Source organism: Austrofundulus limnaeus, unplaced genomic scaffold (assembly GCF_001266775.1).
Source record: "Austrofundulus limnaeus strain Quisiro unplaced genomic scaffold, Austrofundulus_limnaeus-1.0 Scaffold215, whole genome shotgun sequence".
Classification (NCBI taxonomy): Eukaryota; Metazoa; Chordata; class Actinopteri; order Cyprinodontiformes; family Rivulidae; genus Austrofundulus; species Austrofundulus limnaeus.
The window spans coordinates 255,317-264,896 of record NW_013952617.1 but is presented as its reverse complement, the minus strand read 5'-3'; the positions used below and the strand labels follow the sequence as shown (position 1 = coordinate 264,896).

The window sequence follows — 9,580 nt, the reverse complement described above, 5'->3', positions numbered from 1 at the left end:
GCCCGCGCTATACTAGCCCCGATACTGTTGACCACAGAGTTCAGATACCTTATGACGGGCAGTCAGCCAGTACTGCCCAACCTAGACGACCGCAGTCCAGACCAGTAGTCAGTGTTAAYGAATCAACCCCCTCCGCTACAACAGATTATGCCAAATATCTAATGCGCAGGGAGCTAGTTAGCTCAGGGCTCCTGGAGTTTGATGATAAACCAGAAAACTACTGGGCCTTGATATGTTTGACATTCACACAGATACTAAAGTTTACACTCTAAAAAYATGTTTAGGAACAGGAGAGACTAAAGCACGGCTGGCTGACGGTTTCATGATAGAGTCTTTAGATGGTGAAGTAAGTGTTCASCTTCCCACTTTGATTGAATGTGATATGCTCCCAGATGACAGGTCTGAGATACCTACACCGGAGATCACAAAACACCACATTCACCTCAAACATATAACCGACAAGATTCCACCTTTGGACCCAAAYGCCACCATACTTGTCCTCCTAAGTCACGACATACCTAGAGTACATAAAGTTAGGGAAAACTGCAATGGCCCTCATAATGCCCCATACGCCCAACGCCTTGACCTCGGCTGGATTGTAGTAGGGGATGTTTGCCTGAGAGGTGTTCATGTGCCAAATGACGTCAGCGTTTATCGCACCTCCGTATTACCCAATGGTCGCACATCTCTTTTTGAGTCCTGTACAAACASATTTCTCGTTAAAGAGAAAGTCCTTACGTCTGAAACTAGCTTTATAGGTTCAGATGAAAATGATATTCTCAGTAAGCAACTGTTTATGAGAACTCCCGTTGATGACTCACCTGCTATGTCAGTGGATGACAAACTGTTTTTGGAGATTATGGACAATCAGATGTTTATGGATGACTCCAACAGCTGGGTGGCGCCATTGCCCTTTAAAACCAAAAGACCTAGACTACCCAACAACCGAGATCAAGCAGTAAAACGTCTCAGATCTCTCAGTCGCATGCTAGACAAAAAGCCACACATGAAAGAACAGTTTTTCGACTTCATGAGGAAAATGTTTGAATCAGGACATGCTGAACCTGCCCCACCACTTAACAGCGACAAAGAGTGTTGGTACCTGCCAATCTTTGGTGTCTACCACCCTCACAAACCAAATCAGATACGAGTAGTATTTGACTCCAGTGCCACCTATGAAGACACTTCTTTGAACGATGTGTTGTTAAGTGGTCCTGACATGAACAACACACTGCTGGGAGTACTTGTACGCTTTCGCAAAGATCCCATCGCAGTTACTGTGGACATAGAACAAATGTTCTACAGTTTTGTCATTCATGAAGACCACCGTGACTGTGTGAGATTCTTGTGGCACACAGACAACGACCCAGCCAAACCCATCAGAGAGTACAGAATGAYTGTACATGTGTTTGGAAATCGCCCGTCTCCTGACATTGCAATATATGGCCTCAGGAAGGCTGCTCTCACTGAACAAGAGGAATATGGTGAGGAGGTTAAACAGTTTGTCCTAAAAACTTTTATGTTGATTATGGACTCATTTCCTTCCCCTCAGATGTCAACGCAATCCAAATTCTGAAAAAGACAAAAGAAATGTTGGCAGATTCAAACATACATCTGCACAAAATAGCCTCCAACAGCTCAACTGTRATGGAAGCCTTTCTGCCAGAGGAACGAGCCAAAGAACTGAAAAACCTCGATCTCACCACAGAGCCTTTGCCTTTACAACGTAGTTTAGGACTTAATTAGGATTTACAAAATGGCTGCTTTACCTTCCGTGTTTCCCAAGAGGACAAGCCTCTCACAAGAAGGGGCATCCTTTCAACCGTAAATAGCTTATTTGACCCCCTTGGATTTGCTGCACCCATCACAATGCAAGGCAAAGCCTTCATCAGAGAATTGTGCTCAGAAAATTGYGAATGGGATGCACCATTACTTCCGGAAAAAGAGGAGCAATGAAGGTCTTGGAAAAGCTCACTAGTAGATCTTGAGGAACTCCAAATGCCAAGACAGTACATAGAAACATCACTGCAATCCACTAACCAAAGAGAACTGTGTGTTTTTGCAGAYGCTTCCACACTTGCCATAGCCGCTGTAGCCTATCTCAAAGCTGTTGATGACAAAGGTCATGTACATGTAGGCTTTTGTTTTGGCAAGTCTAAGTTAGCTCCCCGGCAAGTGCACACTGTCCCTCGTTTAGAGCTGTGTGCTGCAATTCTGGCGGTAGAGTTAGCCGACATGTTGCTAAATGAACTCGATATTAAAATCCACAAAGTGAAATACTACACTGACAGCAGAGTTGTTTTGGGCTATATCAACAACACCAACAGGAGATTTTATGTGTATGTCGCTAACCATGTGACACACATCAGGAAGTCAACTGAACCCAGTCAGTGACACTTTGTAAACTCTGAAAGTAATCCTGCTGATCATGGAATGCGATTTGTGCCACCCTCGCTCCTTAGCACAACCAACTGGTACACTGGACCTGACTTCTTGAGAAAAAATGAAGACCACCCTCTTCAGCCAGAACACTTCGAACTGGTAGACCCTTCAGTTGACATAGATGTTCGCCCACTTGTCTCGACCTTTGCCACCAAAATAACTTCAACACTCCTTGGATCACAAAGGTTTGAACGCTTCTCCAGTTGGAAACGGCTTACTCATGGAATGGCTAGACTCATTCAAAAGGCAAGGTCCATCTTAAAATCACCTGACACAGACGAACAAAAAACAGACGAACACACACACGCAAAAGTGACAATAATAAAGACTGTTCAAGCTGAAGCTTTTAAAAAGGAAATCGAAAGTTTGAAAAATGGAAAGAACGTTTCAAAATGTTCTGCTTTGAAAAATCTCAATGTGTTTTTGGACAATGAGGGTTTGCTCAGAGTAGGAGGACGAGTGTCTTGTGCTGAAATCCCCTTGGAGCAAAGTCAACCAATAGTAATACTAAACAAGCACCACATTGCAAATCTACTGGTCCAATTCTACCACGAACAGGTTGCACACCAAGGCAGACTCATAACAGAGGGAACCATTAGATCTGCCGGACTGTGGATCTTAGGAGGAAAAAGGTTGGTGTCAAATATCATCTACAAATGCATAACCTGTTGTAAACTAAGAGGAAAAATGGAACAACAAAAAATGGCGGAAATACCAGGCGATCGCCTTACACCAACCCCACCTTTCACACATGTCGGCGTGGACGTGTTTGGACCTTGGAACATCTGCATCCGCAGGACAAGAGGTGGAATACTGGAAAATAAACGTTGGGCAGTGATGTTCACCTGTCTAGTGTCAAGAGCAGTGCATATTGAGGTTGTGGAATCTCTCTCAACATCAAGTTTCATAAATGCTCTCAGAAGGTTCATGGCCATAAGAGGACCAGTGAAATTCTTCCGATCGGACCAAGGGACCAATTTTGTRGGAGCATGCAAGGAACTCCAGATAAACTCTGAAGATTCAGAACTTTTATTATACCTCAAGGATGAGGCATGTACATGGAAGTTCAACTCACCCCACTCTTCCCATATGGGAGGAGTGTGGGAAAGAATGATCGGGGTGGCACGACGTATTTTGGACGCTATGTTGCTAAAGGTCCAGTCTCCTCACACACGAAGTACTCGTCACACTGATGGCAGAAGTCACTGTTATTATGAACGGCCGCCCATTAGTATCAGTGTCATCAGATCCAGAACATCCTGAATTGTTGACGCCAAATGCCCTACTCACACAAAAACTCAWCCTGGTCCCTGTGCCACCTGGAGATTTTGATACAAAGGAYTTGTACAGAAAACAATGGATGCATGTGCAAAACCTTGCCAACTCGTTTTGGAAACGTTGGCGAGTGGAATACCTTGCAACACTCCAACCAAGAAGAAAATGGCAAAAAGACCAACCTAACTTGGCCTCTGGGGACATTGTCCTTTTAAAAGACTCACAAGTTAGAAGGAATGAATGGCCAACTGGACTTACTGTAAATGTTTATCCTGGTCATGACTGAGAGTGCGTAAAGTGGATGTTCGGATTGTTAAAAAAGGCACTCCTAAGGTGTACACCAGACCTATTTCAGAGGTTGTGTTATTAGTAAAAGGCGTGTAGTGGTATAGCAGTATACCAGGCGGGGAGTGTACTGCCCCCCAGAGTATAGTTTGAATATGTTATAGTTTGTCCTACAAGGCTTCCATAGTTTGGACAAATTCCTGAGTTAGTAAGCCACATGTCAGCAGTGATAAAATCTTCACACTTTGCTTTCCTGATTGACTGGGAACATCTGTCTGTGAATGTTATGTTTATTATAAAGTGTTGTTGTGTTAGACACTCATGTGATGTACTTTAAATCGTTTAGGTCTGAAAAATCTGAGTAAAAATAAGATGCGAATTAGCGCTAGCATCTCTATATGATTTCAATGCAAATTAGCATCATGGTAATCGCTAATATTTTATGGGACTTATTGGCTGCACTTTAAGTTAAATTGATTATATACATGTTTTGTATGTATCAATGCTAATGCTATTTTGTGTATGGGTGATTTATTTCAACGTTTGTAACGTGAATATATTATGGGTTTGTTTGTATGTTGCAGTTTTACAATATTCACTTCGGTAAATACGAAGACAACAAGATGAGTCTGGGTGTTTATTGGAGCAACTGTTAGCTATCTGCAAAGCTAGTTCTACAGGACTAGTCAAGGCAGAATAATTAATGATCTTGTTTTTATAGTGTAATCAGTTGAATGTAAGCTGAAAAAGATTTGCAAATCATTGTACTCAACGTCCCAACTTTATTGGAATTGGGTTGTAGAAAGGCAGTGAATTAAATGTTCACAAAAATCTTTGGAAAAGCCTTTGGATGCCAGGGTCATCTGTGATTTAAAATTCAAAAAGTTTGAACTCTAATGATTCGTTTCTGCTGCCCAAGTCATGAGCTCCCGATGCGTGGGAGTAAATTAAAATCCACTGCAGCTAATGAGCCGATTTTTCTCCAGCAGGTACAGATTGTTGTGCAGCTCTGGTCCTTTGACGAACAAAATGTGTTTTCCTACGACCAGACTTAAGTCCAGAGAACCTTCTGCCAGGTTTTTTATGTTTTACTCCACAGTTGAGTCACTCAGCCTTTTTTCCATGTTGGAGGTTTGACTTTTTTTGGCTGCACCACATCTGACCAAACATCTCCAGACAGTAAATGGGTGTACCTGGGTTAAACTTTTTATTTTCTTCTTTTTCCAGTTGTGAGCTGATTACATTCTGGATATCTTTTCATTTTGAAGGAAAAGACGAATGTTGTGTCTTTCATCTGCAGCTCTAGGTTTTCCTGTCCAACCACTAGATTTAATGTTACCCGTTGGAGCATTAGGCAGCTGTGGCTCATTGGGCGGCTGTAGCTTAGTGGTCAGAACAGTCGTTCTCCAATAAGAGAGTCAGAGGTTCATCCATCCATCCATTATCTGCCTCAGTCAGTTTTGCAGATATTGAACTAAGATTTGGTGAACTGAGTGTCACATATTCTGAGAACTAAACGTTTGACAACTATTTAGTTTTAAACTTCGGCATTGACTGTTAATGTCAACCTTTTTTGTCTGTTAGCAAAATATTTCATAAACCAGCAATGAGATCTTAAAACCCTCAGGCATTAATTATTGGATGTACATCTACTGATTAACTTTTACAGTCTGTCAATTCAAGATAAAAACACAAAAATGGCTTTAACTAGTCAGTATTACAGGTAATGACCTAAACTTTGTTGTGGTGGTAGCTGAGAGTCATCCTCAACACATATTCTGATGGCTAACATGTATTGTGAGATCCCACCTGTTGTTATTGACAAGGTGTGGGAAAAGCGTCGTTCAAAAATGGAAGTCTGAATAATAGCAGGAACACAGATTTCTTCTCAAAACTTTCTTCTCGTTTTTGACTCCACTCAGTTTCGCAGCAGTACACAGTAGACAGGCCTCCGAGTAAAAAGGCCTTCATCGTCTCTGAAACCCAAGCAAAACACAGCAGCCCAGACTGTCCCAGGCTGCTCTAAGCAGAGACTACAAAACTAAAAACACTTCTTCCCGTACTGATTCAACCTTTTAACCTCTTCAGGCTCATCCTGGTTCCACCYCTGAAGGTGGTGACTTTTATGTCAGAACGTAACCAGYTTTTGTTGATGCTAGAGAACGAACACATGATAACACACTAATCCTCTGCTTTAAACGTAAGGATCAGAAAGTATAAAATACAAGACTGGATCTAACATTCAATTGATCAATTACAAAATTTCCTTCAAAGGTTTGATCAAAACAGCTGTCATTTCTCATCATAAGAGGATCACAATTTCAAATACAAGACTTTCAATATATAAAATGTTTTTTTTGTCTCATGTACACAACTAATTTTTCCCTTTGTCTTATAATAATTGTGGTTTCTGAAAACGCTAMGTGAGTCCACAAAGATAAACAGTTTTCATGATGAGCTCACTGTAGATTGTATTTAGTGCTGTAGCTGAAAAAGCCAGATATCAAGACTTCAGAACACTTATCTGAGGTGGGACCTGTTTGGAACTGGTCCCAGTTCAGAATGTTTTGAATTAAAAATGTCCCTTATTGGGGGTTTTTGTTCCTCGTTGACTTTTCATTTCCGTGCTATTAAGACGTCTTGTTTTCCGTCAACTCAGGTGTCACAAAGTTAAACCTGCAAAACAAGACGATTAAATCAGCCAGCACTACATCAGACAGGCACTCACGACAAATGTGTTCCTCCCATTACCTCATAACAGCAGGATAATGATCGGTGCTGATGTAACACGTGCATGCCACTGACTGTTTCAGCAGCATATTATTAAAATCCTTTAATGTTTCCTGAACATTCGTGTGCCCACCCCCCGATCTCCTGTGGATTAAGACAGAGAGCATTGTACTGCCGAGGCCCATGTTGGACGGGTGCAGGCTCTTGCTGCTGCTGCAGCTAYATTGTAGAGAGGCACACAGGTGGCAGGAAAATTACAGTGTGCACATACTGCTAGTTTGGACGTCTTCCACGCGTGGAAGGCAGTAAAGTCAGAGCAGACGCCTGCCAATGACTGCAAAAGCTATAGCTGGATGGAGGAAGTCTGGGCCACGCCAGGATATTGCTCGCCGTGCAGGCCGACGTGTTTTAATTGTCAGATTCAATCAAATAAYGCAGACTGCTTTCAACCGATTCTTTAAAACAAAAGGTCGGACAAAAGCTGGTGTGCTGAAATGATCTGAAAAGCCATGTTGTTGAATGAGTGTGTGCTCGTGCTCCGCATGAAAAGCACAAATTGTCTTCTCATTTTCTCACAGCAAATTAAACCCTGGAAATGTTTTCTTTTTCAGAAAAGTATACTCTATATGATGTGAATACAGTGTAAACGCCAGCTACACTCATTGATATTGTAGCATTCTGCTGTGTTTGGCTGTTTGTCATGTGACTGCAATGGAGGATTGTGGGTAGGATTCATGTTTGTTGTTGTTGAATCATTTTAGGGAATTGGTTAACATTGTTCTTTCAGTTATTAGTTTGTTGTGTTACTTTAATTTGTGTGTTCATTGTTTGTTAACTTGTGTTAAACYATTCAGCAGAACCATAATGGTAGTCATTAATAAGACCTGTGAGTTTCACTTTGTGTTGTTCATGAAATATCTAATAAAGGTTCTTCAAAATCGCCATCTGGTGGTGAAGTCTTGAACTACAACAAGAGCTACACTTTCTCTGTAGCTGTGAGGTGTCACGCCACAAAATGAATGGGACATTGCCTATTAGCTGCTATTGCTAGTGACGAGCCTCTATAGACACCAGTACTATGCACAGAGTCATGTCAACAAAATCATACAATGATAGATGCGCATCAATCTGTCACAAAAATACTCGTAGTTCCCTTTTTTCTTTTCCAATTTCTGTAAAATATGTCTTAAATTAAAGCTGAGAAAATTGCAGATGTTGTGGTATGTAAAAATAAGTTTTCTCCCAAGAGATACATTTATAAGCGGTCTAGCCACATATAGGTTTTGCTAATGCATTTCCTTTTTTTTTTATGGATTGCTAATGCATTTCCGATGGAAGTTATCCAGACGTGAACAATGTTTGACCCATTTTGTACAGTTCAAATTTTCTCTGTTTCTTGGAAAATCTAATGTGCAGAAAATTGGCATTTATTACCTGTCCGTTTTAAAAATAATAATGACAAATTCAACTGCATTTAATTTTTATTCAGTTTCATTAATATTCATTTTGAACACCTGACAGCAACAAAAGAGTGATTGACAGAGTTCTGCTGAACTTGATGACATTCTGAGTGTATAACTTTAATTKTTTTGAATTAGCTGTGCTGAAACAGGGAAATGGCTAAAACATGCAGGACAGTGAGTGGGTCATGAGGAACAGGGTTGAATATCTGATATGAGTATTTGTCATTGGTTACTTTCTACCTATTAGAAACATTCATTGCAGATGTGTGTACCTTGGCAACATTTTTGCCTGAAATGATAAAATGTACTGAAAAGCATTTCCATCAGATTTAAATAATAGTTGTCAATATCAAACAGAGCTTCAGTGATGTGTTGACCTGAATTTAAGATGTCAGCACTTGTGATTTCTGTTTCTCCTCCATCTTCTGTTCTCCTCCTTGGCAATGATCTCAGTATCTGGTCAGAGCCGGCTCTTGGCATGGGCGAACTAGGCGGTCGCCTAGAGCGCCATCTGCTGGAGGGGTTGCTGAACTGCAGAAGAAAAAAGTAATTATTTGTAATCCCTGGTTGTAACTCTGCTCAGCGCCCCTTTCAATTAGCTTTGTCTCAAAAAACTATAATGAAGTATTACAGGAAAAATAAACTACTCTACCCATAAAACATTTCTCTCCCCCAATGCAGCAATTGCCCCCACCCTCTCTCTCTGTGAGAGAGAAAAAAATCCATGAGATTGCCCTATACGTCCGTATACCTGCAAAATGACGTAAAATCCTTATAACTTAGAGACAATCCATACAAGTTGACATGTATGTTGTTATTTATTTGCTTTCTGGGAGATCTAAGTTTACCATAGTACCTTTCACTGTCAAACTTGTTTTTAGGGGTTTAAATTGGGGGGAGGGGGGTTGCGCTTCAACTCGCCTAGGGCACCAAAATGTCTAGAGCCAGCACTGTCTCTGGTGCTGCAGCAGATGGGACAGGTTCACAATGTGAGACCATCCAGAGAAGAATCTGGACTTGACTTCAATATGTGAGATTTCAGGATATAAAGAAAAGTTGGTATGAAGTGAGAGAAGCTAATTGCATTGAGGAGGAAAAAAAATCCATTATGGTGGATCAAAAGAGCACATTAGGGACCACTACAGGGTCAACAAGGGGAAAATACACCCATTCTAGTTTCCATATAGATCACATCTATTTCACTAGCATTGTGGCAATCTAACGGTTTTAAAAACAGACTTCACACTCAGACTTTGAAGAAACAGATCATTTTAAAAACATTTTCCAAAGTGGAGATTTTTGAATGTTTCWGATGTGTAATAAACAGAGGAAACTATTTTATGAAAGGATTTTCGTGACAAAAATATTAGCAGATAAAGCTTCTG

General features: G+C 40.9%; 1 pseudogene; it reads left to right on the top strand.

Annotated features, from left to right (window-relative positions):
• Nucleotides 1-2,414: 2,414 nt before the first annotated feature.
• LOC106525169 (uncharacterized) lies at nt 2,415-4,358 on the top strand (annotated as a pseudogene).
• Nucleotides 4,359-9,580: the final 5,222 nt, after the last annotated feature.